Source organism: Paroedura picta, chromosome 3, assembly GCF_049243985.1.
Source record: "Paroedura picta isolate Pp20150507F chromosome 3, Ppicta_v3.0, whole genome shotgun sequence".
Lineage (NCBI taxonomy): Eukaryota > Metazoa > Chordata > Lepidosauria > Squamata > Gekkonidae > Paroedura > Paroedura picta.
This window is the reverse complement of record NC_135371.1, coordinates 98,825,709-98,850,260: the sequence shown is the minus strand read 5'-3', so window position 1 is coordinate 98,850,260 and position 24,552 is coordinate 98,825,709. Positions and strand designations below refer to the sequence as shown.

The following is a 24,552-nucleotide window of genomic DNA, read 5'->3' as shown; positions in this document are numbered from 1 at the left end:
AGACAGCACAGAAATTGAAAAGTGTACAAATACAGTAATAAAAAAAACATATCCAGGCGCACTCTTGTGGGAAGTACGTCAGAACGTCAGGGATTGATTTAAACTAACGTGATGCAGATGACGCAAGTATGTTAAAGCTGTTTCGTTTCGGAAATAATGTTTGTTGCAGATCACTCATAATGCCCGAGCCCGAATCGGGCGGAGATCGGCAAGAATAAAAGCGGGAAAATCAAGAGATGCAGAATAGGCCCAAGTCTTAAAATCCCAGTAGCCCTTCTCATGTTGAATTCATTAGCTTCCTAGCTATTAAAATTAATATGCTGTGTTTTAGCATGCTAATATGTACCCTACCAAAAAACTGTATGTTTTCAGGGTAGGGGTATATCTTACAAAAGTACATAGAAGCTATACTCAAAATTGAGCAAAATTAAGATAGTATCAGCAACAGATTGATGTTTCCAGGTTGTCCTATACATACAGACTATACAATAGAACTTTAACTTTCCCCAAAATTTCATCTCCATGTAAGAAAGGACATCACCTACTAAAGGTTCCTGCCAGTGTCATTGCTTGTTGCCCTTCAGAGTTCTCAGCCCCACTTCACTCACAGGCTGTCTGTTATGGGGAGAGGTAAACCCAGTTATTTCCATTGCTGAGCAACCAGTATTCTCACTCTTGTTGTAGCGTGAAAGAAAAGCTCTCAGGCATTGGTACTTAGTTTCTCAAGAATAACACTTAACAAATAATAAACTTAACAAATAATATTCAGTATGTTTTGGAAATTTAAGGTTTAACATCTGGAGAGCCAGTTTGGTGTAGTGGTTAGCGTGGACTTCTAATCTGGCATGGCAAGTTCGATTCTGCGCTCCCCCACATGCCACCAGCTGGGTGACCTTGGGCTCGCCACGGCACTGATAAAACTGTTCTGACCTAGCAGTGATATCAGCGCTCTCTCAGCCTCATCCACCCCACAGCAACTACATTATGATTTAAATTCTGCATCCATTTAATCATGCAATTTTTTATCTGTTCAGTCTCTGTTTCAAATCTCAACAACAATGTGTGAATTTCATCCTATATATTGGTTTAGCTTTCATTTTCTGTCATTCTCCCCACAGGAGTTATTAAATCTTTCAATTCAGACTTCAGCATTGCTGTTATTTGTAGACATTCAAACCAGTCAATCACTTTACCTTCTTTTTAAAGTTGGTCCCAACTTTTGACATGCCCCAAACTTGTCAGTAAATTTTTATATCTTAGAAGTTCAGTTCTCTTCTGTTGAGACTTAGTCAAAAAAAGCATCTACTGGGGATTTTAGCGTAGCTGGCTTTGAACTTAGTCTAAGTTGATACTTCAACCATATTTTCACCCACACAGTTCCCCAAGGATTTCTTTTTGATCTCTCAGGGGCCACAACAGACTATGAAACCCTTCATCTAGGGTGTAATTTTCAAAAACCATGTCCTTTGTTAAGGGATTCATTATCCAGTCAGATAGGCACATTAAAACAGCAGCATGGTAATTATGTTTTAAATTTGGTACCCCTTGTCTTCCTCTCACCTTATCATTCTTGGTCTCTTATAATCCCAAATGAATTTATTTAAAGAGCTCTGCTACTTTTCCAAAATCTTTTCACTTATATCAATATAGGTAAAACTTGAAACAAAAACATGATTTTTGGTAATACATTCATTTTAATAGTGGCCATATGTGCAGACCAGGAAAAGTTCATTTTTGACCATCTTAACAAATCATCTTGTACTTTTTTCTATACCATTCTATAATTACTTTCAAACAAGTGCTTTAAATCCTTATCTAGGTACACTGCTAGGTACTTAATTTTTTCTGGATTAAATTCACAGCTAGTTTTATCACTTAGGTCCTTGACTACCTGGTCTGTTGTTGCCATCATAAAAATATTTGTTTTTATTGATTTTACTAGCCTTCAAGCCTGCTGAAGACTAAAATGCAGCACACGATAGCAGTCTAAAGGGGGGAGGTCTAAAGGGGGGGGGAAGAGGTCTCATACCCCCTTGGCCAGCTCCCAGCCCTGAAGGCGTGTGCACATGTGTGAGTCTGCAACAATGACTGGGCAAAACTGTACCAGCACATTATGTAAGACGTAGCTTCATTGTCAGATGACAGTAGTAGGTGTTGTGAGTTTGGGGGAAATAAAAATTATCATCTTTCCACAAGTGCAAGATCAAAACAGCAGTTGATAGATAAAACCACTGTTTCTGCATCGTATCCATAAAAAAGACATAATTCTATAGATGTTTGAAGGAAACCTTCATATATAGTGCCATGGTTCCTTGAAAGACATATGAAAAAACAATATGGTCAGTGCTCCAGCCAGAATGACAGTAAAGTCCCATGAAACAGAGTACATGCTGAGTCTATCTTTCTGAGGTATGTTTTTGCTACTTTAGAGCTTAATTAATGAACGTATTAATTAAAAAATCTGACAGATTGTTTCCAGAAACATGGGAACAGGGGTTTCTAGCATCGTTTCTCCTTCATAATCCTCTAAGGGCTAAGTGGGTGGAGAGTGGGCAGGACTAGTCTGGGTGAGAGGCTAATCGGAAGGTGCAAAGCAAAGCGCCTTTTGATTGGCTCCTCACCCGGACAAACTGCCATTCTGGCCAGTCAGGTGATGGCCCAATCGGAAAGCGCAAAGCGCCTTCTGTTTGGGCCCTCAACAGCGACGGCCAGAGCAGATGCGAAGGGTGCCTGCAACAATGGCAACATACCCCAGCACCACAGCACCTGGTGAGATGGGAGCCTGGCGGGGACGGTGGTGGCCTGGGATGGCTTCCCCTGGGGCCTCCAAGCTGGGCCGCTGCGTCGAAGACATGGTGGCCCTTCTTGGAGGGCCCCAAGGAAGCCAGCAGCCATCCGGGGAGTGGCCGGGCGGGGATGCCCCTCGCAGGCCTTTAAAGCCTCCATTTTGCTTCTTTCCCATCTAAGTGAGAGGAAACAAGATCAATAGCAGAAATGGCTTGCAGCCATTTGAGCCTGACAGCAGGATGGGCATGCTGTCAGTCTGCAGTCAGTCTGAAATGGCTGCCAGCTGAAATGTTCAAGGGACACAAACCAGGGCATTTTCATGGGAAAAAATGTTTTGTGCCTTGGTACATGCCCATTCCTAATGTAAACCTCAATCTTTAGCTGCCCAAAGACTGTTGTTTATTTTAGCCACACAGACCCTATTATGAATATCTATTTTTTTTTAATTCTATCCTAAGTTACATCTTGAATGGCCATTCTTTTGTTTATCTTGGCAACAAAAATTCTCACTTATTGGTTTGGCCTGTTTTTATTTAACCCTGATACTCCCTGAATACAGACCACAGCAATGAGCCCCATGCGACTGTTACAAATGGCACTGCCGCTATCTGCTCCTCTTTCACCTAGTATCTCTCTCCCACTGCCCTGCTGGTGAAACATTAAGAGAGGAATGAAGAATTTAAGGCTTTCAGTGGTGTTGTAGTTTCCTGGCTTTACTTCACAGAGTTTCACAGAGGCAAACATATAAATCTGCCTTGAGCATGATATATATCTTACTATTGAAATAGTATAATGTAGAGATGCGGAAGCACCATTACGAGGCCATCTAGTCAATTCCCCTGCCAGTGCAGGATTGCATTCCTCCTGAAAATGCACCTTGTAGTACTTCATCACTGTCTGGTGAATTGGAACAGTGTTTTCACACAGAATTTAGGCCTGATTCTCCATTAGGTGATGTCTGTTTGATATTACTTTAATGGTACCCTTACTACTGGAGCCGCATAACTGGCTGAGCGAAGATTAAGTATGCTGTCTTTTCCTTCCTCTTGAAAGGCTGATGGATTAAATAGCTGAATTAAACCTTGAACTTAAATCTGAATCCTTTGAAAGGACTGACTACTGTATAATTCTTTGAAAACAATGGCTCCTATTACTTCTGGAGGAAGTACTTTCTGAGGAAACAGTTCTTATGACTCCCTGTAGGAGAATGGTCCACTATTGTATTGGACTGTCCTTCCCACTAGTGAAGCTTGAAGAGCAATCCTACTTATAATCCTACTGAGGTTATTCCACAGGGCTTGCTCCCAATAAAGAATTCTTAGGATCACATTCTATTTTTTACCATTATTATCACCATTTATGCAATGTGCTCTCTCTACGAACCTAAAGATGTCTCCTCTTTTGTCTTATTTGGAAATATTCTCCAGACCCGTTAGTCTACCTTACCCAGCAGACCACAAATTGTGGCTGGGAGTGGTGGCCACTATATTTTCCATTAGCAAATTGAAAAGTGCAATCCCACCTCCATATTATCTGTAACAAAATCATTCCTAGCTTTGGAACTAAAACTAACTGTATTAATAAAAGGAAAACAAAGTTTGTTTAATTAAAAAAAATAAACTCATTATAAATCTTATCTACATTGATGAATATCTTTAAACCGCCCGTGGCGCCGCGGGCGCCATCTTTAAACCGCCCGTGGCGCCGTGGGCGCCACGGATTAAATAAAAGGCTAAGGGGTTCTAGGGCGGGATGTGTCCGTGATGAGGAAGGGTCCAGATTGGACCCTTCCTCCGGACAGACAATCAGAGGCGCGCAGCGCCTGCCAATTGGTCCCTCCGATTCCCAGCCCCAGCAATTGTGAGCTGCGCACAGCGCGGCTCGCAGTTGCTCCCTTTGCTGCTGGCTTGGCGCGTCGGATGCGCGAAGCGCGGAGCGCGGCTGCCGGGGGCTCCCTGCCTGGTGGCCTGATGCGGCAAGAGGCGCAAAGCGCCTCTCGCCACGTCAGGCCGCCGCCCCAGCGAGCCCCCGGCAGTTGCGCGGAGCGTGGCTGCCGGGGCCTCCCCACAACAAGGCTGCGCGCACATCTGCCACTGTCCGGAGCGGCCTGCGCGCCTGCCCAACAGCCCGCCGGACCACCAGGTAAGCTGCCGCGGCCCTCCTCTCTCCTTTCCCCTTCCCCCTTATCCCCTTTCAAGACCCATGTTTAGAAATGGGCTTTGAAACTAGTATGAAATAAGTTTTACTTTTATATGAAATAAGTTTTACCTGTGGAACCCCACAAGGGAGTTTGTAGGGAAGCGACAACTCCTATCCCACTGTGACCCTCTCCACCTGGTTCCAAAGAATGGGTGAAAGCCACTGAAGGGCTATCCCCTGAATCTTGGTTCTGGCGAGGCAATGGGACAATAACCCATGACTGACCACATTAAATGCAGCCAACAGATCAAGCATCACAAGTATGGCCAAACCATCCAGATCTAGCAAGCACCAGAGATCATCCATCAAGGCTACCAACACCATCTCCACTTCATGGCCAGGACAGAAGCCGGACTGGTATGGATCAAGCACTGAAGTTTTCTTCAAGTATGCCAGGAGCTGGTCAGCAGCAGCCCTTTCTACTTCCTTGCCTAGAAACGCAAGATGCGAAACTGGCTGGTAGCTGACCAGTCCCATGGATCCAGCAATGGCTTTTCAGTAAGGAACAAATAACCACCCCCTTCAGTGCCTCTGGGAACTCAAATATACCTGCTCCTGGCAGTAGTGCCTGAATCTCAGTTCCAGCCTCAGAGACTCTAAACTGGTAATAGCCTAATTTCACTTCCAAGTGGAGTCTTGCAAACTCCAGATGATGGAGGAAATGGCTACTTTGGAGGGCAGACTATACAGTATAATATCCCAATGAAGTACCTCCCTTTCCTAGGCTTAGCCCCCCAAATGTCCAGGTATTTTCCAACCTAGAGCTGGCCACTCACTCAGCAGTAGTAGAGATAACAGGCATTTGTAACTCTAACAGGTTCTGTATGATTCTGGTCAGAACTGATTCAGGTACAAATGTGCACTTTGGAAGCCTTCGTTGTTTAGTTAGGTTTTTTTTACATCTGATTACTCAATCCCTGGCAAGAGGTGCACCTCAACAAGCTAGCGGTTACACCTTCAGCAAGTCCATTAATGTTACCACAGAGCTGCCTCCACAACAGGGCAAATAATGCACTTGAAAGGGCAATTTCAAGTTGGGAAAAATGGTGTCAGAAGAGTAAGACTGAAGCCTATCTTCAACCCACAATATAGTTTGATCCAAATTGGGCTCACTGTGGTGCTTAAGAAAGTAGTTCCCAGCAGCTGCTGTGTGTCTTAGAAGAATAAGAGTTGGTTTGGGGGAACCACAGCCTGCTCATTAAGAGTATAATGTTTACTTTGGCTCTGAGGGGCAGAAGATGTACTGAAAAGGGCTCTGTGGATACTTTCATTACCCAAGAGCCCTTTTCACCACCTGGAACTTGAAGTGCATGGCTCAAACCCAAGTAGTTTGAAGACATTCTCCCAAAGATCCTTCTTTCCACTATATATTGCTTGTTGTTTTGAAGCCTTTTTTGTTCCTTGCTTTTGTGAAAATCTGATTGCACTACAAATCATCCCAACTTTCTATCGCTATCACAAAGTGCTCCATTTTTCAGAAATACATAGCACTTAGGATTCTTTGGTGTCTTGGTACTCAGTTCTTATAATTGCATTATTTAAAACCCCATTGAGCACCAATACAAATACATGACTCCCCGGGACAGCTCTATAAAGAGACTGAAATTAAACTTTGCAGGATTTATGTGGTCTTTCTTGGTACTTATAAAGTCAATATGAGGAAGAAAAAAATTGGACTGTTACTAGAAGAAAGTGAAAATCAGGATGGTATACATGGTAGTTGGCTGAATACCTGAAATCTTTACATAACTTGAAGCATAAAACTGGTATTGGTTTTTGTTTTGTTTATGTCTTCTGTTCATTCCTGGCAACATGCTCAAGAAACATATATTCATAGGAATGGCTTATTTTAAATATACTGCTAAGTAATTACTGTGGTATTGGAGCATGAGGTTGCATTTACATGTTTGGTTTGGCCCAGAAGTCTTGAGTCAAAAACTCTGGAGAAAGGCTCTTAGTCAGAGAAGTGGGCATAGACAGACAGACAACTAACCATTGGTCTAAGTATTTATATCCTACTTTTCTTCTGTGAAGACACCCCCTCCCCCCAATGACTCACAATAAGAACAAGTTAAGTAAATAAAATATACAAATAATCACATAATAATTTTCTCTTTATAACCCGCCTTCCCCTGGATGACTCAGGGTGGGTAACAACAGGTTTTAAAAACAATACAAATATACATTAAAACAATTGTATAGAACATTAAATTAGGTTTGAAAAAAATATTTTAAAAAACTACCCTTTGATTGAAATCATTTTCTGAGGGTTTTAGACAGTGTTGGATGGTTTTCTTAATTTTGGGGGAACTATTTTCAGATAGGGAGGCCAGCATCTATTCGGTCTTATTTCCTGGCCTCTGTCCTAGGCCTGGCAGAATAACTCTGTCTTCCAGGCCCTCCTGAACTATTTCCTTGAGGGCCCTGATTTCACCAGGAAGAACATTCCACCAGGCCGGAGCTAGGGCTGAAAAAGCCCTGGCCCTCATTGAGGCTACTTTTACTTCTTTGGGGCTCGTGACCCTGGGTAGATTTTTGACAAACAGTATGCTTTAGGTGAATTGGGATTTCAGTTGCTGGTTCATCTATAGTCACCATCTGTGAGCTGTAGACATGCACCTCTGGCCACATACAAACTATAGTTCATACTGGGAACATGTGGGTTTCTCAAATTTGTTATTCCCTCCATGGGACTGTATCAAGCTTGGGAAATGTTGCAGGAAGAAAGGCCGAAGACCCTTCGTAAGGTGAACTGCGGTACTGTTCCTGACTGGGCACCATAAGTATGGGAACTGAGAACCCACAACTTATGTGTGATTATTTAATATCTGACAAACACTGGGAATCCCAGACTTAACCTGCATAGGCTGTAGCATGTGAAGAAATGGGTCTGATCATCCTGGAATGGAACCCAGTGACTGTTAGTTTGCTGCCAGCTTTGGCTTGGCATAAGGTTAAGTTCATGTAATGAACTTGTCTAATCTTCAAAGTGGAATAAATGTGATTGAACAGCCTTCTCATTATAACAAGTATAGTTCTAAGTACCTTTTGAGGGTATATTTGAAGACTGACTGGAAGGAAGTATTTTCTATTGAAAGGCAATATTTTCCCAGGGTGAGATTTGCTTGATGGTATAATGTGAACCTGAGGGATAACAGTCAGCATCGCCCAAACAAAGCCAGTGGGTTGTCCATGGTTTTATATATAGGCTTCATACCACAGAGGGAAAAGCATAATATAACTTGTTAGGTAAGTAAATCTGTTTCGATTCCTCCCACCTAAGACTGAGATACTACATTCTGCACTGTGAAATGTCTACACAGTCTTCAAGGGCTGCTCTGTATAATGCATGTTGTAATAATCAAACTAAGAAGAAGAGCTTTTTTTTGTATCCTGTTTTTTACTACCTGAAGAAGTCTCATGGTGGCTTACAATTGCCTTCCCTTCCTCTCCCCACAACAGATATCCTGTGGGGTAGGTGGGGCTGAGAGAGCTATGTCTGGCCCAAGGTTGGCCAGCTGGCTGCATGTGAAGGAGCATGCTCTTAACCACTACACCAAGCTGCCTCTCAGACGGGTGTAGCCCAAACATTTCTCAGAGGGCAGGAGATTGTGTTGTATCTTGGTTACTTGAATTGTCTATTTATTATTTAACCAAACTCCACTCTAATTCTGAAGATTTCATCTAACTTGAATGTCAATTCTATCTTTTAAAGAAAAAACACAGTAGAATGCTTTTTGGCAAACATCCACATTTTGTCTTTGTCTTGTTTCCTAAACTCTTAATCATCTTAATCTTAAATTAAAAATTATTCCAGCAGGGATGATCCAGAATCTGTTGGATAGAAAATGGTGTCAGATGAATTAAGATGAAGTATATTTCAAATGAACTGAAAATGTAGCAATGGGCTACATACATTAATTTAACAGTTCACAAATGTGGATACTTTAATTTGAAATGTGATAATCAATTAGAAATACTAATGAAGAAAAAGTGTTTTTTAATTAGTAGGAACAATTCCACATGAACAAACACAGTGGTGAAAGACAAAAGCATTCTTTCATAGAATCATAAAATGATAGAATCGTAGAGTTGCAAGGAACCTCCAGGGTCATCTAGTCCAACCCATTGCACAGTACAGGGACACACAACTACCTGCCCACCCACAGTGACCCCAATTTCATGCCCAAGCGATTCCCTCTACCAAAAATCTCCAGAATCCAGCCTGGCCTGGAGGAAATTCACCTACCATCCCACAGTAGCAAATAGCATTTCCCTGGGTAAGCAAGGAAGGGCCACAAGCGACAAACACTGAAATATTCCTTCCTGTCCACCTACTCACAATCTGCCCAAATTCATAAAATCAACATTTTTGTCAGATGACTATCTAGCCTCTTTTTAAAAGCTTCCAAAGAAGGAGAATCACCACCTCCCAAGAAAGCCTGTTTCACGGACGAAACGCTCGAACTGTCAGGAATGTATTCTGGATGTTTAGCTGAAAATTATTTTGAATTCATTTTAACTGATTGGTTCTGGGGGAAAAAAACAATTCTGCTTCATCTTCCATATGACAGCCTTTCAAGTATTTGAAGATGATTATCATATCGCCTCTTAATTGTTTTCTCTTCAGGCTAAGCAGACCAAACTCACTCATACAACTTGGTCTCCAACCCCCCCCATCTTCGTAGCCCTCCTCTGGACACAGTCCAGTTTTTCTATATCTTTCTTCAGTTGTAGTGTTTAAAACTGGACACAGTACTCCAGATCTGGACACTATGCATCTTTTAATACAGTCCAAAATTCCATTTCCCTTTTTAGCCACTGAGTCACACTGCTGACTCATGTTCAGTATAAGTTCTGCTAAGACCCCCAGATCCTTTTCACATGTACTACTGCCAAGATAAGTCTCACCCATCCTATAGTGATGCAATTGATTTTTCCTGCCTAAATGAAGAACTTTACACTTATCAATATTGAAATTCCTTTTAGTCATTTTAGCCCAGTTTTCTAGCCTATCAAGATCATCCTGTATTCTGATTCTCTCTTTTGGCGTGTTTGCTACACTTCCCAGTTTACTAGTCATCTGTAAATTTAGTAAGCATCCCCTCTATTTCTTCATTCATGTTGAACAACACAGGACCCAGGACAGATCCTTGAGGCACTCCACTCATCATTCCTCTCCAAGAAGATGATGAACGATTTACTGTCAGGAATCAGGCTGAGCCCAGCCTGTGGAGTCCCAAGTGAAAGCACATCCGAAATCCAACAGTCAGTTGCAAATTTCCAAGAAGAGCTTTATTAGGCAAAGTACACAGAAAGCTAAAGTATGCCAAGATCTTCCTAAGCAAAGATCTTGATAATAACAAAGTATGAGGGGAACAAGTGGGGTAGTTATAAGGCTCACCAAGTAGGGGAGGGGGGCCGAAGGTATTTCGGCGTGAGAGCAGAGAGGCGACAAAGGAAGTCGGTTCCCAAGCCGCCAGATGGCCCGGAATCTTATCAAGCAGTTGGCGCATTGTTGAGACTTTGAGTTGTCTCCGCAAGGACACTTACAGTAAGATTGATACATTTGCATGGAGCCTCTCCCGCTGGGAAAGGAAGGGAGTAAGGATCCCAGAGGACAGGTTTATTGCTTTATGGCCTTGGCCAGAGCCAGCCAGGGAGGGTAGGAAGGTGTGAAGAATGCAGGAATGGAAGAAGCCCCGGATGGCATGAATCGGGGTTCATGACACTCGCCTCCCCTCAAGGCCCCCCCCCGGCTAGCCGCCCACCACGACAGGGGCTGGGCCCGGTCTGTCCGGGAAGCGGGAGTGGTATTTGCGAAGGAGGAGGGGGCGGCGACGTCCTCGGCGTTAACCCACTCGTTGTCAGAGTCAGGGAAGTCCTTCCAGGACACCAAGTACTGGAGTTGCTTGCGGAAGAATCTGGAGTCCACTATGTCCGCGAGTTCATACTGGGTGTCCTCGCCCACCATGATGGGGGGCGGGGGATGTGACTTGGGGTGCCAAGCATCGGGCGGAGGAGCCCTCTTTACCAGGCTGATGTGAAAAACGGGGTGTACCTTTTTATAGGCTTTAGGCAGGTCTACCTTGATCGCCACCTCATTTAACACAGCCACTACTTTGAAGGGCCCGACATATTGATAACTGAGCTTCTTGCAGGGTCTCCGGTTTTTCAAATGTTTTGTGGAGATGTACACTTCGTCCCCCACCGCATAGGCCGCTTGCGGTCTGCCCATTTCTTGAAGTCGGCCTTTGCTTTGGACAAAGCATCTGATACCTCCCCCCAGGCCTCCCGGACCATGGTGGCCCACTCGTCTACCCCCGGTGGAACGGCGGTGGGGTCCCCTGGCGGCTTCATCAGAGTGGGGATTGGGGGGAGGCATACCCATGCACTACCTCGAATGGGGATTTCCCCGTGCTGGAGTGTGGGGCATTGTTGTAGGCGTATTCAGCCAGGGGCAGGAGGGAGACCCAATCGTCCTGGTGGTAGTTCAGGAAACAGCGCAGGTACTGTTCCAGTACCTGGTTCACTCGTTCAGTTTGTCCATTGGTGGCGGGGTGGTAGGCGGAGCTGAGCCCCCAGGAAACGCCAGCCAGGTCCATCAGGGCCCCCCAAAATTTGGCAACGAACTGGGCCCCCCGATCACTGATTATCTTGCAGGGGAACCCATGGAGTCTCATGACGTGGGAGACGAAGAGTTCTGCCAGGCGTTGTGCCATGGGCAAACCCGGACACGGCACGAAGTGTGCCTGTTTCGAAAACTGGTCGAATATGACCCAGATCACCATCTTCCCCTGACTAAGGGGCAAGTCCGTGATGAAATCCATGGAGATAATCTCCCAGGGGCGCTTTGGAACCTCAAGGGGCTTCAATAACCCCTGAGGTTTCCCCCCCATGCTTGTGGGACAAACAAACGGGACACCCCGCGACGTATTTTCCCACGTCACGCCACAATAGCAAAGCAGCGGGACACTTTGGGTTCCTGAAAACATGGGGGCTGGTGCGGCACCAGTTTTGGTGGTCGAAGGCGTGCCGCGACGTGGGAAAATACGTCGCGGGGTGCCCCATTTGTTTGTCCCACAAATTGATAATAACCTTTGTCAGGAATCAGGCTGAGCCCAGCCTGTGGAGTCCCAAGTGAAAGCACATCCAAAATCCAACAGTCAGTTGCATATTTCCAAGAAGAGCTTTATTAGGCAAAGTCCACAGAAAGCTAAAGCATGCCAAGATCTTCCTAAGCAAAGATCTTGATAATAATAAAGTACAAGGGGGACAGGTGGGGTACTTATAGGGCCCACCAAATAAGGGAGGGGGGCGAAGGTATTTCAGCGGGAGAGTGGAAAGGATAGCAGGGGAGAGTGGGTTCCTAAGCCGCCAGATGGACTTATCAAGTAGTTGGCGCATTGTTGAGACTTTGAGTTGTCTCCGCAAGGACACTTACAGTAAGATTGATACATTCGCATGGAGCCTCTCCCGCTGGGAAAGGAAGGGAGTAAGGATCCCAGAGGACAGGTTTATTGCTTTATGGCCTTGGCCAGAGCCGGCCAGGGAGGGTAGGAAGGTGTGAAGAATGCAGGAATGGAAGAAGCCCCGGATGGCATGAATCGGGGTTCATGACACTTACAAGCACCCTTTTAAGTGTGATCTGTCAGCCAGTTCTCAGTCCCCCAGCAGTAATAGAATCCACGCCACATTTTACCAACTTGTCAACCATTTGTTGACCATAATCTGGTCAATTTAATCATTTGGACAGTGTTACATTTATGTTAGACTAGTCAAAAAGCCCGCTGCAGGTGCAAATTCAGTGGGCACTAGTGGGGGTGTGGGATTGGGGGGGGGGTGCAGAGATTGTGGGCAGGGAGGGTTGCTCTGGAGGCTGGGAGGGGCCTCCCATTGATGGCACTCACCTTGTGCATGGAAGGTGGGGGCGGTGTGGTGATTGTGCAGCGAGACTCCGAGTGTTGCTGCTCGTCCTGGGGGCTGTGCCACGGCAGCACTGCTGTCGCCGCCAGGCCACTGGCAGCAGTGTAGCATCCCCAGTGCGTCATGTGCAGTGGCGGCGGTGCCACCTCTTTGTGGCTTGGTGAGCTCTTTGTTGGTAGGGCATCAGCCTCAGCGGTAGTGTTGGCCCCACCGGCTCCTTCTCACCACTGCCAGTGCCTCCCAGTGTTTATCGCTGCTGGCTGGAGGGAGGGCAGTGCATTGAGGGGACAACCCTGATTGGGCTGGATTCACGCTCAGACATGGATAACGATAGTCCCCAATTATTGCTTGGGTAAGTGCAGTTTCCAATTTGGCTTTCCTTACTATGTTGCTATAAATACATTTCACATAACTTCCATTCCTTAATAATCAAATAATATAAACTCTAACAGGATTTTCTGAGGGTTTCATGGAATCTGATAGTGTTCTCAGTCATGCCATTTTATACTTCTCCCCAGTATTTTCATGGTTGGCCAGTGATACCAGCAAAGCATTTTGATGCAATGATACGAAAACAGCTTCTCTTCCCCACCTCCCCCACCTCCTTGTATGGTATGATGAACAACGCTAGAGCATAGGTTCTTACCAGGAGAGGCAGTCCTCAAGGGCACCAGACTATGAAGCGATCCAAGCCAGCCATATTTACTCCTGTCAGTTTAGCCATGGCTTGTATCTCTTTATTGCTTTAATTTGGTGACTGGCAGCAGGTCTTTTCACACATCATCTTGTACACACCATAACTGTGCACATAGTTTGTGTGAATGGTTGGACCGGCAGTCATTCTGTCTATCTGAGAACACTATATCTGAGAACATTAAAAATTCAAGGTCCAGAGAGATAACTTATACTTTTGGATGCTTATTGAATGAATATGTTTATGACTGTGAGAATGTCTCAATAAGAGTGCACTGAAAGCTCCTTGATCCCCCCCCCCGTTTGTTTTACTGTTTCCTCCCCTAGCTATTACACCTGTTTGGATTTTTTTCTCTCTCTGTATTTATTTCTTTTGTTCTTTTGTGAGAATCACATTACTGGATGTAACTTTCTGTTTCCCCATCAAATTAGCATGAAATTCAAAAGATTGGTATTCCTTACTCAAGAGATATTGCTTGCCAAATTTCACGCAGCAAAGAAAACATATCACTTTTTTACAGGCAATTAAATGTTTTATTTGTATAGCATACGAAGAATGAAGTGGGAGTAAAGTTTTTTCCTCTTTTCTGGGATTTCCAGGGAAAAGAAAGAAGGCCTGTTTTGAATCTTAAAACACATACATGTCAGAAGAGCTAAAGACTTTCTCACCAACCCTTAACTTTTCTGTTCTCTGGTAACTTTTCCCTTACCACTAAGTTCTGATACTGGAAGTAAGCAATACATAGAATAAGGTGGAGGAAAGGGCAGACTTTAACTCTTCTGATCCTTATTCTCCAGTTGTATTTAAAATGGACCCAACCTACCTGCTGCTTTGCCTGTAAATCAGCTGTCTTGAGTACGTAAGTGCTTCAAGTTTTGCCCTTTATTCATGGCTGATCTTTCAGTACTTCTCTGATTGGCTTATGAATGTGGACAAATTGCTGGGGGTCAGTGAGGATGACCACATGTCTCCTTGATCCCTGCCCATCCTGGTTGCTCAGATCGGGCAACAGGCGGATTGGTGATCCCCTGAAGGATATTATCAACCTCTCCTTTTCTACAGAAGAGCTCCCTCAAAGGCTAAAATAGGCTGTGGTTCATCCTCTTCTGAAGAAACCATTGTTGGACCCATGGGACCCCGCCAATAACCGCCCGGTATTACATCTTGCGTTCCTGGGTAAGGTATTTGAAAGGGCTGCTGCAGACCAGCTCCTGGCATTTTGGGAAGAAACTTCAGCCCTGCATCCATAACAGTCTGGATTCCATCCTGGCCACAGGGTGGAGACTGTGATGGTTGCTCTGATGGATGATCTTCAGCGGACAGCTGGATCAAGGCGGTTCAGCTATTCTTGTGCTACTAGATCTGTCAGCCTCATTTGATGTGGTTTGCCAAGGTGAGCTCTTGGTTTGCCACCTTGTTGATACAGGGATAGGAGGGATGGCCTTAAACTGGCTAACCTCCTTTCTTAAAAACTCCACTCTGCAGGTGTGAATTTGCTGATGGTCCCAGGCCCCCGGGAAGCATGACTGGCCTCGACCAGGGCGAGGGCCTTTTCAGTCCTGGCCCCTACCTGGTGGAATGAACTTCCAGAAATGCTGCAGGCCCTGTCGGAACTCTTTGGGTTTCACAGGGCCTGCAAGATGGAACTCTTCTGCCAGGTGTTTGGTTGAGGTTGTGTTTGATAAGTACCGGGGGAAATTGGACCCCCAGTTGCCATGCTTAAGTGCTAGACCGGCAGGAACTACCCCAGAGTGTTTTCTATCTTCAGCTGTTCCAACTTCTGATTCAACAGCATTAGAGGTCTGGGAGAATTAAACTGGTTAACCACCATCTTGGGAATTTGTATAATATTAGGATGTTTTATTGGGTTTTGGTATTTTTATGAATTGTGGTTTTACTGTTTTTTATAGATGTTGTAAGAGCCTCTTGTGGCGCAGAGTGGTAAGGCAGCGACATGCTGTCTGAAGCTGTCTGCCCATGAGGTTGGGAGTTTGATCCCAGCAGCCGGCTCAGGGTTGACTCAGCCTTTCATCCTTCCGAGGTCAGTAAAATGAGTACCCAGCTTGCTGGTGGGTAAATGGTAATGACTGGGGAAGGCACTGGCAAACCACCCCGTATTGAGTCTGCCATGAAAATGCTAGAGGGCATCACCCCAAGGGTCAGACATGACCCAGTGCTTGCACAGGGGATACCTTTACCTTTATAGATGTTGTAAACCGCCATGAGCCAAAATTTCTGAGAATGGCAGTATATAAATCAAATTGTAAATAATAAATAAATTCTCCTAGTTTCCTGAAGCTCTGCCTGACTGCCAGAGAATACAGAGTATTTACCCCTCTTCCTTGCAAAGCAGGCATCTGGTATATTACTGCGTACAGCAAAACCTATGTCTCTACCCTTCCATATATGAGCATCTGCTTCTACCCTCCAAATCTGCAAATTAATTAACTAATTAATTAATTAATTAAATTTATTTATTTATTTATTTATTTATTTATTTATTTATCATACTTCTATACTGCCCTCCCCGGAGGCTCAGGGCAGTTTACATTATAACAGAGAACCATACATAAAACAGTCTGTAGAACATGTACATCGATAACCAACAATTGCAACCAAACACAACACAGTATAACAGTAAACAATTGTAATACAAACAGGTCCAGGGCTTGTTGATGGGATTCTGAGGGGGGTGGTTTATTGATTGAATTCTGAGGGGGGGTGGGGCCCTTGGTCACTGTAGATTACGTCTGGTCTCGGCCAAATGCCTGGTGGAGGAGCTCCTTTTTGCAGGCCCTGCGGAACTGTTTAAATCAGGCAAAGTGCCTGTCACTGGTGGGTAAAGACCCCCCATTCCATATCTTCTGCTCACACAACCAGTCACCTTACCAGTGAACATTATTTTCATCCTGACCTATTTCCAAAGTGCTCAGGGCATGAACGTAGTTCACTCCCCTTAGGTTGAGAAATGACCGTCTCAAATTTCCCAACAAGCTGAGTGTAGGTAAATCCAGGGGCTTTCCGCACCGGGATCCTTGTAGCAAATTGTTTGCTGAACGAAAAATCACAATTTAAAATAGTGCAATTCGTCATTATGCATACCTGACTTTGTAGTGGAATCCAGTTGCGTTTCTATTGGTTCCCACAAGCTTCCGGTCTCAGCAAAAATCGCTAGAAAGGAAGCGCTATTGCCGAGCTCGTCCCGCCCCTGGCTGTCAAGCAGCCAATGGGCAGCCGTTAGCATGCTCCCAAACAGCCCCTTTCCCTTTAAGAAAGGTTTTTTTTTTAAACACACCCATTGCAACGAATATGTGTTGATTCGTTGCAACGGAGAGACCCATCAGCTGGCAGGTGTGTTTGAGCTGTTGTTTCATCATTGCCACGCTCCCCCCAAGTGAAAAAAAAAATCCCCCCCCCCACTCACAAGCCCAATTTTCGGCCGAAAACAGTGTAAAAAATAAAGGGAAAATACATCAGCAAACGGGCTTCTCTGTTGTTTGTGCTTAGTGACTAAACAGCTCTGGGGAGGGACTGAAGCCGGGGAAGCCTCTAAACAGGCTTGCTGGTGGGTTGAACTTCGCTCGCTCGGAGAAAAAAAAATGGCGATCGCTTCGCCGGAAGATCAGAGGAGAGAGCCAGGGGGAGGGACTTTGTAGAAACCACAACAATGGTAACGCACAGAACTTTCCCGCTAGTGTTACAGATTGGTTGCAGGAGTGTAGCGCTTTCCGGAGGGTGAATCCACTTTTGGGGATTTCCCTGAAAGCGCTACAAGGAAGCGCTTTTTGCGGATCGGTTTCAGGTGTGTGGCAGATTGTCAACGACGTTGTGCATAATGGCAAATCAGTAGCGTTTTCAATTGGCAACCATTGTGCGATTTTGAAGGCGTGCGAAAAGCCCCCCAGTTCTCCCCAGGAGCTCTTCAGTTCTAGTCAAACATGCTAACCATATAGCTCTTCTGCTAAACCGCCCTCCCCCAAATGCTAAGAACAAGTGATTAGCACCCTGGTGTGCTGCCATTGCTACCCAGTGCTGGATTGGGAGGGAAACCCGGAGTAGGAACCACTGCTGGGCACAGACTGAAGCTGGATCTTCCTGCTGCCGTGGAGGCTGCACTGAGAGGAGTGTTTAAGTTCACAGTTGTAAATAAGCCAGATCCCTGGGGGATTATCAGAACCAAGAGAGAGTCCAAAAGCAAACCAAAGTGCCTGAGCCAAGAAGACCAGATGCTAACAGAGAGTATCCAGAGTCATTTCTATCAGTCCAGGGTCATCAAGAATTTCAGGAAGAACAGCGTGGAGTCAGGTTGCCTCAGGAACTGAGGACACTACATCCATACAGTCTTCTTTATGGCCATTCCTTAAATCAGTCTCAACAGCCCAGCCAGATGTTGTCCTGCAATCAATCACTGTTCAGCTCTTTTTCATACAAGCAGCTTAGTAAGTATTCAGAGCATCTTCTTTCATGTAATGAAACCCTATTGTATCTGAGGAAGTGTTCATGGAGACAAAAACTCATATACTTTGAATAAAACTTTGTTCATCTTAAAGATGTGACAGGACTCTAAATTTGTTCTAAGCCTATACTGAGAGCCTCTGGCAGCTTGGAGTAGATCTCAAGAACTGCTTTCTTCAGAGGCTGTAGCTTTAACAGAAATGCCACTCAAAACCCCTGGCTGGGGCTGTACCTCTGCTTGATCAGCTACAGCTGGCTGAGTCAGCATTCCTTCCTCTACTGAGCTTTCAACACTCTGAGAAACTAGTTCCCCTGGTTCATTGGAGAAACTGTCATTGCTGGTGAGGGGGGCCATGATATCTGGCCCAAAGGAAGTAAAACTGGCCTCGACCAGGGCCAAGGCCTTCACAGCTCTCACTCTGGCCTGGTGGAGCACTGTCACTGGTGAGATCAGCGTCCTCTGGGACCTTCAACATGGCCAGAGGACCTGTAAGACATTGCTGTTGCTCCAGGCCTATGGTTGAGGCCAGGATATTAACACCAAGGAAATGCTGTCCTCCCTGTCCAAGAACCCCATCCTCAAAATATCAATCTGCTCAATATAAATTAGCTCCCCTGTAAGGCTTTTAAGAGGTGGTTTTTAATATAATTTTAACTGAATTCATATTTTAATTATGTAAGACATATTATTTTGTATATATTTTTATTGTTACCCACCCTGAGCCAGTTGGGAAGGGCAGACTATAAAAATGAATGAATGAATGAATGAATGAATGAATGAATGAATGAATGAATGAATGAATGAATGAATGAATGAATGAATGGTGTATGATAAACAGTCTTAGGGCAATCCTGGCCCCAACTGATTCAGAAGGCTGTAACTCTTTGTATTGTAGATTTCCAGATTGGCAGGATGTATGACATGTGACTGAAATCAGACAAGAAAATCTCACAAGAATAAATGTGGACATGGATCACAATAAAAACATTCTTATTGTTTGATAACCAGACTCATATTTCCCTTGTAGCAACAGTGAGGGTGGAAGCATAGTTAATTAGCTCTGTCTCTGTTAGATTACTATCCTAGGCCTTGAGGGGAAATCCTCCATATGTCATTATCTATTGCCCAAGCCATTCACTATTTCTTTTATTCCTAACACATGTTAACTGTGATGTATCTAACCAATTTGTTCCTATCATGGAGAGAAAACAATTAGGGATAATTAGAACAAGTTATTCAAGTCATCAAGACTCATCAAATGTAAAAAACACACCCTTAACTGCTGTGAGTTTATTACAAACGGAGGTTTTAATAGTGAATAACATAAAGGGATACATTGGCGAACACGATAAGCAGCATTTAGCACAGTTGACAGTACCCACCAAAGCTAGAATAATGATAAATGAGACAGGATAGTATCTGATGGAGCATTCATTCATGGCACATTTATATGATTCTGGAACACATAATATTACTGTGTTTATTGGCAGATATGTAACATGCATTATTTTTTGAAGCAACTCATTTGGCAGTAGAATTTACATTTAAATTTGTACATGGAAATCAGTACAGACTGAAGATTCATTTGACAACATGTTCTATTTCTATTATGGCAATGCTTTTATACTAACATAATGTTTTTCATAACCAAAGCCCTCCAAATGGTTCACAGATAATATTCTAAATGGTACCAGCCATTGTACCATCAACTCAGAAGAACAGGTTATGCAAGGGCAATCTGAAGGCACTTAAATTCAGCAGAAAATGTTGCGTGAGGGAACTGTTGGAAGAGTTTATATTTGCAAAGAGATGTGCAGCTCCAAGCAGCTTAAAAGATTAAAAGTTGTATTTAGAAGAACAAAAACTTTGTATGGAAAGAGTAGAGAGAGAGAGAGAGAGAGATATCTAATTGTCTATTGTTCTGCACTCATTCCGTTCAGGAGGGAAGCAGGTAGGGAGGAACAGGAACAGGAACAGGAACAGGAACAGGAACAGGAACAGGAACAGGAACAGGAACAGGAACAGGAACAGGAAGTCTTCAATTGAACCAAACGGGAGATTATATGAAAGATAAAGGCCCTTTCTGCATGAGGAAAATGTTCCTGGACAGCCTCCAAATGTTGGTGGCTTTTAAAGACCACTCCACTTGAAGTCGAGAACATCCCGAGACTCCCCCCCCCGGCTTGTCAATCACAGCAAGCCACCAATCACAACATAGCAGTTCTCTTGTGGACTGCAACTTTCTTCCCCCCAAGCCCCGAAATTAATTTACATACATACAAAAAGCCAGTTCCGTGTTGCTATATGGTAATGCCACAACATGTATTTTAACAGAAATCAACACAACCCCATTGCTATGGAGAAATGCCAGAACAATACAGCACACCCCCCCTTATGTTGGAATCCATGTTCTTTTTTAGTTTATTTCTGTCTGGGTGGATTTCTGAGACCCTGAACATGATAACTGGAGGCCAAAAAGACATTTTGTGCTAATGGTTGGCTTTAAAACAAGGTGCTCAGACCCCTGTATGATCATAAGAATACTGCTGGATGACCCCCCCTTTCCCAGCTCATTCTCCACCTCCAGAGAACAGAAAAGGGGTTGTGTTTTGCCTGCCTGATCCCAAAGACTGTGGACACTTTAAAGACGTTTTTATTTTACCTTTGACAATGTAGGTTTGTGGTCATGCTGCAACAGAGGCCACACCATTTTTTTAAAAAAAGAAATACTCAGAGCAGGAAATGGAGAGAGGAGGGTGGGTGTGAGGCTGGTACAAAGCTGCTGAGACTATTGTGAGTTTCCCCCTCCATACAGTCTTATCACTGATTGCTCACTGGTGGTTTGCATGATTTAGGCTGGTAAATCCAGTTTTCTGGATTCTGGAAATCATGAGTTTAAAATGGCCAAATTGTGATTTGGCTACTGGACAGCATTGGGATGTTGGTGATGTCATGTGGAGGGGACTCTATATGTCGCCAACATGTGAAGGCTGTCCAGAAATATTTTCCTCATGCAGAAATGGCTAGGAAAGTGGATTTACCACCCTCTATCATGCGTCCCATCGGTGAGCAACCAGTAAGCAACCATGAATAAGACCATATGGAGGGGAAATGTGCTATGGTTTCTTTATTGCTGTCCCACCCTTGCACCGCCCTCCCTCCTCCTTTTCCTGAATTTATATCCAATGCCTGTGTTTGCATCCAGCCTCACCCTCCTAGCCCCTGCCTCCTTCCCAATGGCCCCAGCATCTGCCACCACTGCTAATTGCTCCCCACCTCATCCTCCTCACCCCGCTTCTCGCCTCCTGGCACCTTGCCACCCAAGCCGCTGCCACCACCACTGCCCATGCCTCTTTCCTCATGCCCTCCACTGGCTGGCCATGCCACTGCCTTGGTGCCTGCGGGGGGTCCTCCAGCACTGGTGCAATGTGGATGGTGCCTGATGCTGGGGCCAAGCCTGACACCCATAACATGCTGTGCTTTGCTACACTGCCTTTGCCACAGCAGCCGGGCATTTGGATTTGGATTTGGATTTTTTTGTATAGTTCTTTCTATGGTAACATGTATGCGTGGCAACATATATGAATTGCAACACGTAAGTTTAAATTTTTTAAAATTAATTTTCATGCTCAGGGGAACTTTGGAGACCCACAAACTGTTAAGATGGGATTGGTTGCCTCCAGTGATTGACAGGCGGTGAGTAAGGAGCACTTTGCTCTCTCTTCTGTCTTTCCCCCCTGCAGGGGAAATGGCATGATGTGGCAGCAGAAAGAAACGGAAAGTCTTTATAGTGTGGAGGGGCAAAAAAGTGCAATTTACTATTCCACAATTGTGGTCATGAGACAATGTGCAATCTGGCCCTCCGTGCAGAAATGGCCCAAGTTCCTGACCTTCTCCAATGGCCACTGCAGGACATGCTGCATATTTTGTTCAATCATTCACACTATAGATCTTGCATATTCCAACAGGAACAAAATATTATTTGCCACATGCAAGTTCTTTCCTTCTTTCCAGAGACTGAAGCAAAAATATGTGTTCCCCATTTTGTATGTCTACTCTGTAGGGAACAGAATAAGATGGTGAAGTCCTGAAGTGACAGAATGGGCTTCTACCACTGCGGAATTGTGGACTACAGGTAGGGAAATAGCCATCCTTCATGCTCACTCATATAAAATTTAAAAATAACACATCAGGGAGACATTTCTTGTTTAGTTCTTTTATTGCTTGCAAGTTTTTCGCTTAAAAGGAATTATGCAATCCATAGAACAATGTAATCTTTCATCTGAAGCTGACATTCAGTTCTGTCAGCATACTGCCATTTCATTAACGTCTTACTGTAAAGTGCTGACTTTACCAACTTTCTCTTTCCTCTTTTTTCTCCTCCCACGTCTACCATGTAAGGATGCGGGCTGTCTTATCTGTGACATGTAGCATGGCTTCTTTCTGTGTAAACTGAAAGTTCATATTCTTTCTCTCAGTTAACGGCAAGGTGCCAGTAGAATGTAGGAAAGAGTAGTGTATTGCCCATTTCCATATTTAGAGAAAGATGGGGGGGGGGGATTCAATTACCAAAACAAGATTAAAATGTTTGAAATCTTTTACTAGTAACTGGTCTATGGAGATCTCCTTTCATGCAGAGATAGATATTGGTTCTAGAGGAGCCATCTAGTCAAGTGTCTACTGATGAGGTGCAAAGACTGACAGAATTTCTGTGTAGGTTACCACTGGTTATGGACCAGATCACTGAAACAGAAAGTAGGATCAAGCTCTGCCTCTGACTTCTACACATTCAAGCTGCAGATACACATGGAATCCTACACCTTATATGCTGTTGTGGATAGTGAGCTTCCAATCACATGGACAGAATTTACATGCATTTAACCGTATGCACATAATGGCTTATGTATACTACCCAAAGAAGTCGTGGCTTATGATGGCAAGCTGCGACTTCTTCAGGTGGCTTATGTATACATTTCCAGGTGAATGTGTTGAGATTAGGGATCTGGACAATGGACTTGGTTCTTTACTCCCTGTAAAAGTTCACTGAACATATGGGGGGGAAAGGGTAAAATTTGACTACATGTGCAATTTGTTCAACAGTTTGCCATCAACTTCAGTGTATCGGAGAAGACTCATAAAAGTGAAGATTCTGACATTTCAGAATGTTGTTATTATTAGCCATAAGAAGAAAAGGGCTGCAACATATCCAATGAAGAAAATAGAAAAGAATAATTGGTGCTTGTAGGGAAATAATCCTTATCCATGGTTCAATATATATATTTGTGAAACAGCCTGGGGGGTGGAATATGTCTGGCTGTCCAAATTGGAATAGGGTGCAGCCTACAACGCTGGCTGCACCCTGATTGGCCCTGCCCCTACAGCTCCCGCCCTCTCTCCTTGCACACTAGCCACGTTCCTCTCAGCCACGCCAGAGACAGAGAGAGACACACAGAGCCCTGCCAGACCGAACACAAGCCCTCATTCCCTCCTATCACTCCTGATGCAAGGGAGGCAGGGAGGGACACAGAGAGTTGCCCCAAGCTGCTGACCAGCCTTGTTTCCCTCCTAAGAATTAGCCCTAATTACCTGCTATGGCTCCTGCTGCCACAGAGAGAAAGAGACAGAGAGCCGTCCCTGCTGTGACGAAGGGAGAGAGACAGAGAGATAACACAAACTTCAGACTAGCCCTCCTTTCCTCCTAAGAACAAGCCCTAATTACCTGTTTTGCCTCCTGCTGCAAGGCACACCTAGATGTAAACTGCATGGAGCTTTTATTCCAACCCCAGATCGATTCAGTCCCTGCCCTCTACACAGAATCCGATCTCCGTTTGGATTTTGGGCGATTTAAATTTTCCTTCTGCAGCAAGAAGGATTGATTCGGAGTGACCCTACCTTTATTGTGCAATATCTCAGACTGCTTTTAATCCTGAATATCCATTTGTGAAAGACAGCTCCTTGGTAGAGAACCTCTGATAGGCTACACCTGGTCATGTGACACGCTTGCCTTAAAGGAGAAGCCCCTAATTTCTCTCAACATCTGTCGGTCCTGGGTTTTTCCTCCCTCTTCTGCCTTTTTCGATCCTCTCCCCCACCCCTCCAAGAAAAGAAAGAGGCTCCCTGCCTGGCTCCTCTCCCCCCCTTAAAGAAAAGAAAGAAAGAGGCTTGCCTCCCTAACCACGTGCAGAATATTTTCCTGTTTCAATGGGAAGGGAGAAGAAGACCCGAGTTCAAAGCAATCTGAATTCAACAGGATTGACCATGGAATAAAGAAAGTAAGTGCAGACTCTGCCCTAGAGACAAAAAGAAAGAGACACACACAGAGATCTGCAACTCCTGGTGTCCCCTGGGTCCTAGCGCCCATTGCATTCCTGCTTGCAATGGGTTTTCTTGCTAGTCTTTAATTTTTGTGAAAACCTACTGCCTTCAGTTGGTTTGGAGTAGAGTAACTGTTTAGGACCTGCATGCACTGTGCTATTTAGTTCCCCCCCAT

General features: G+C 44.6%; 1 long non-coding RNA gene across 1 annotated transcript in view; it reads left to right on the top strand.

Annotated features, from left to right (window-relative positions):
- The first annotated feature begins 2,693 nt into the window (after positions 1-2,693).
- LOC143831273 (uncharacterized) overlaps positions 2,694-24,552 on the top strand; it is a 37,025-nt gene continuing 15,166 nt past the window's right edge. The window contains exons 1-2 of the long non-coding RNA XR_013228781.1: positions 2,694-2,769; positions 22,126-22,197. This is a non-coding gene — a long non-coding RNA (uncharacterized LOC143831273). The remainder of the gene's footprint in view (positions 2,770-22,125; positions 22,198-24,552) is intronic.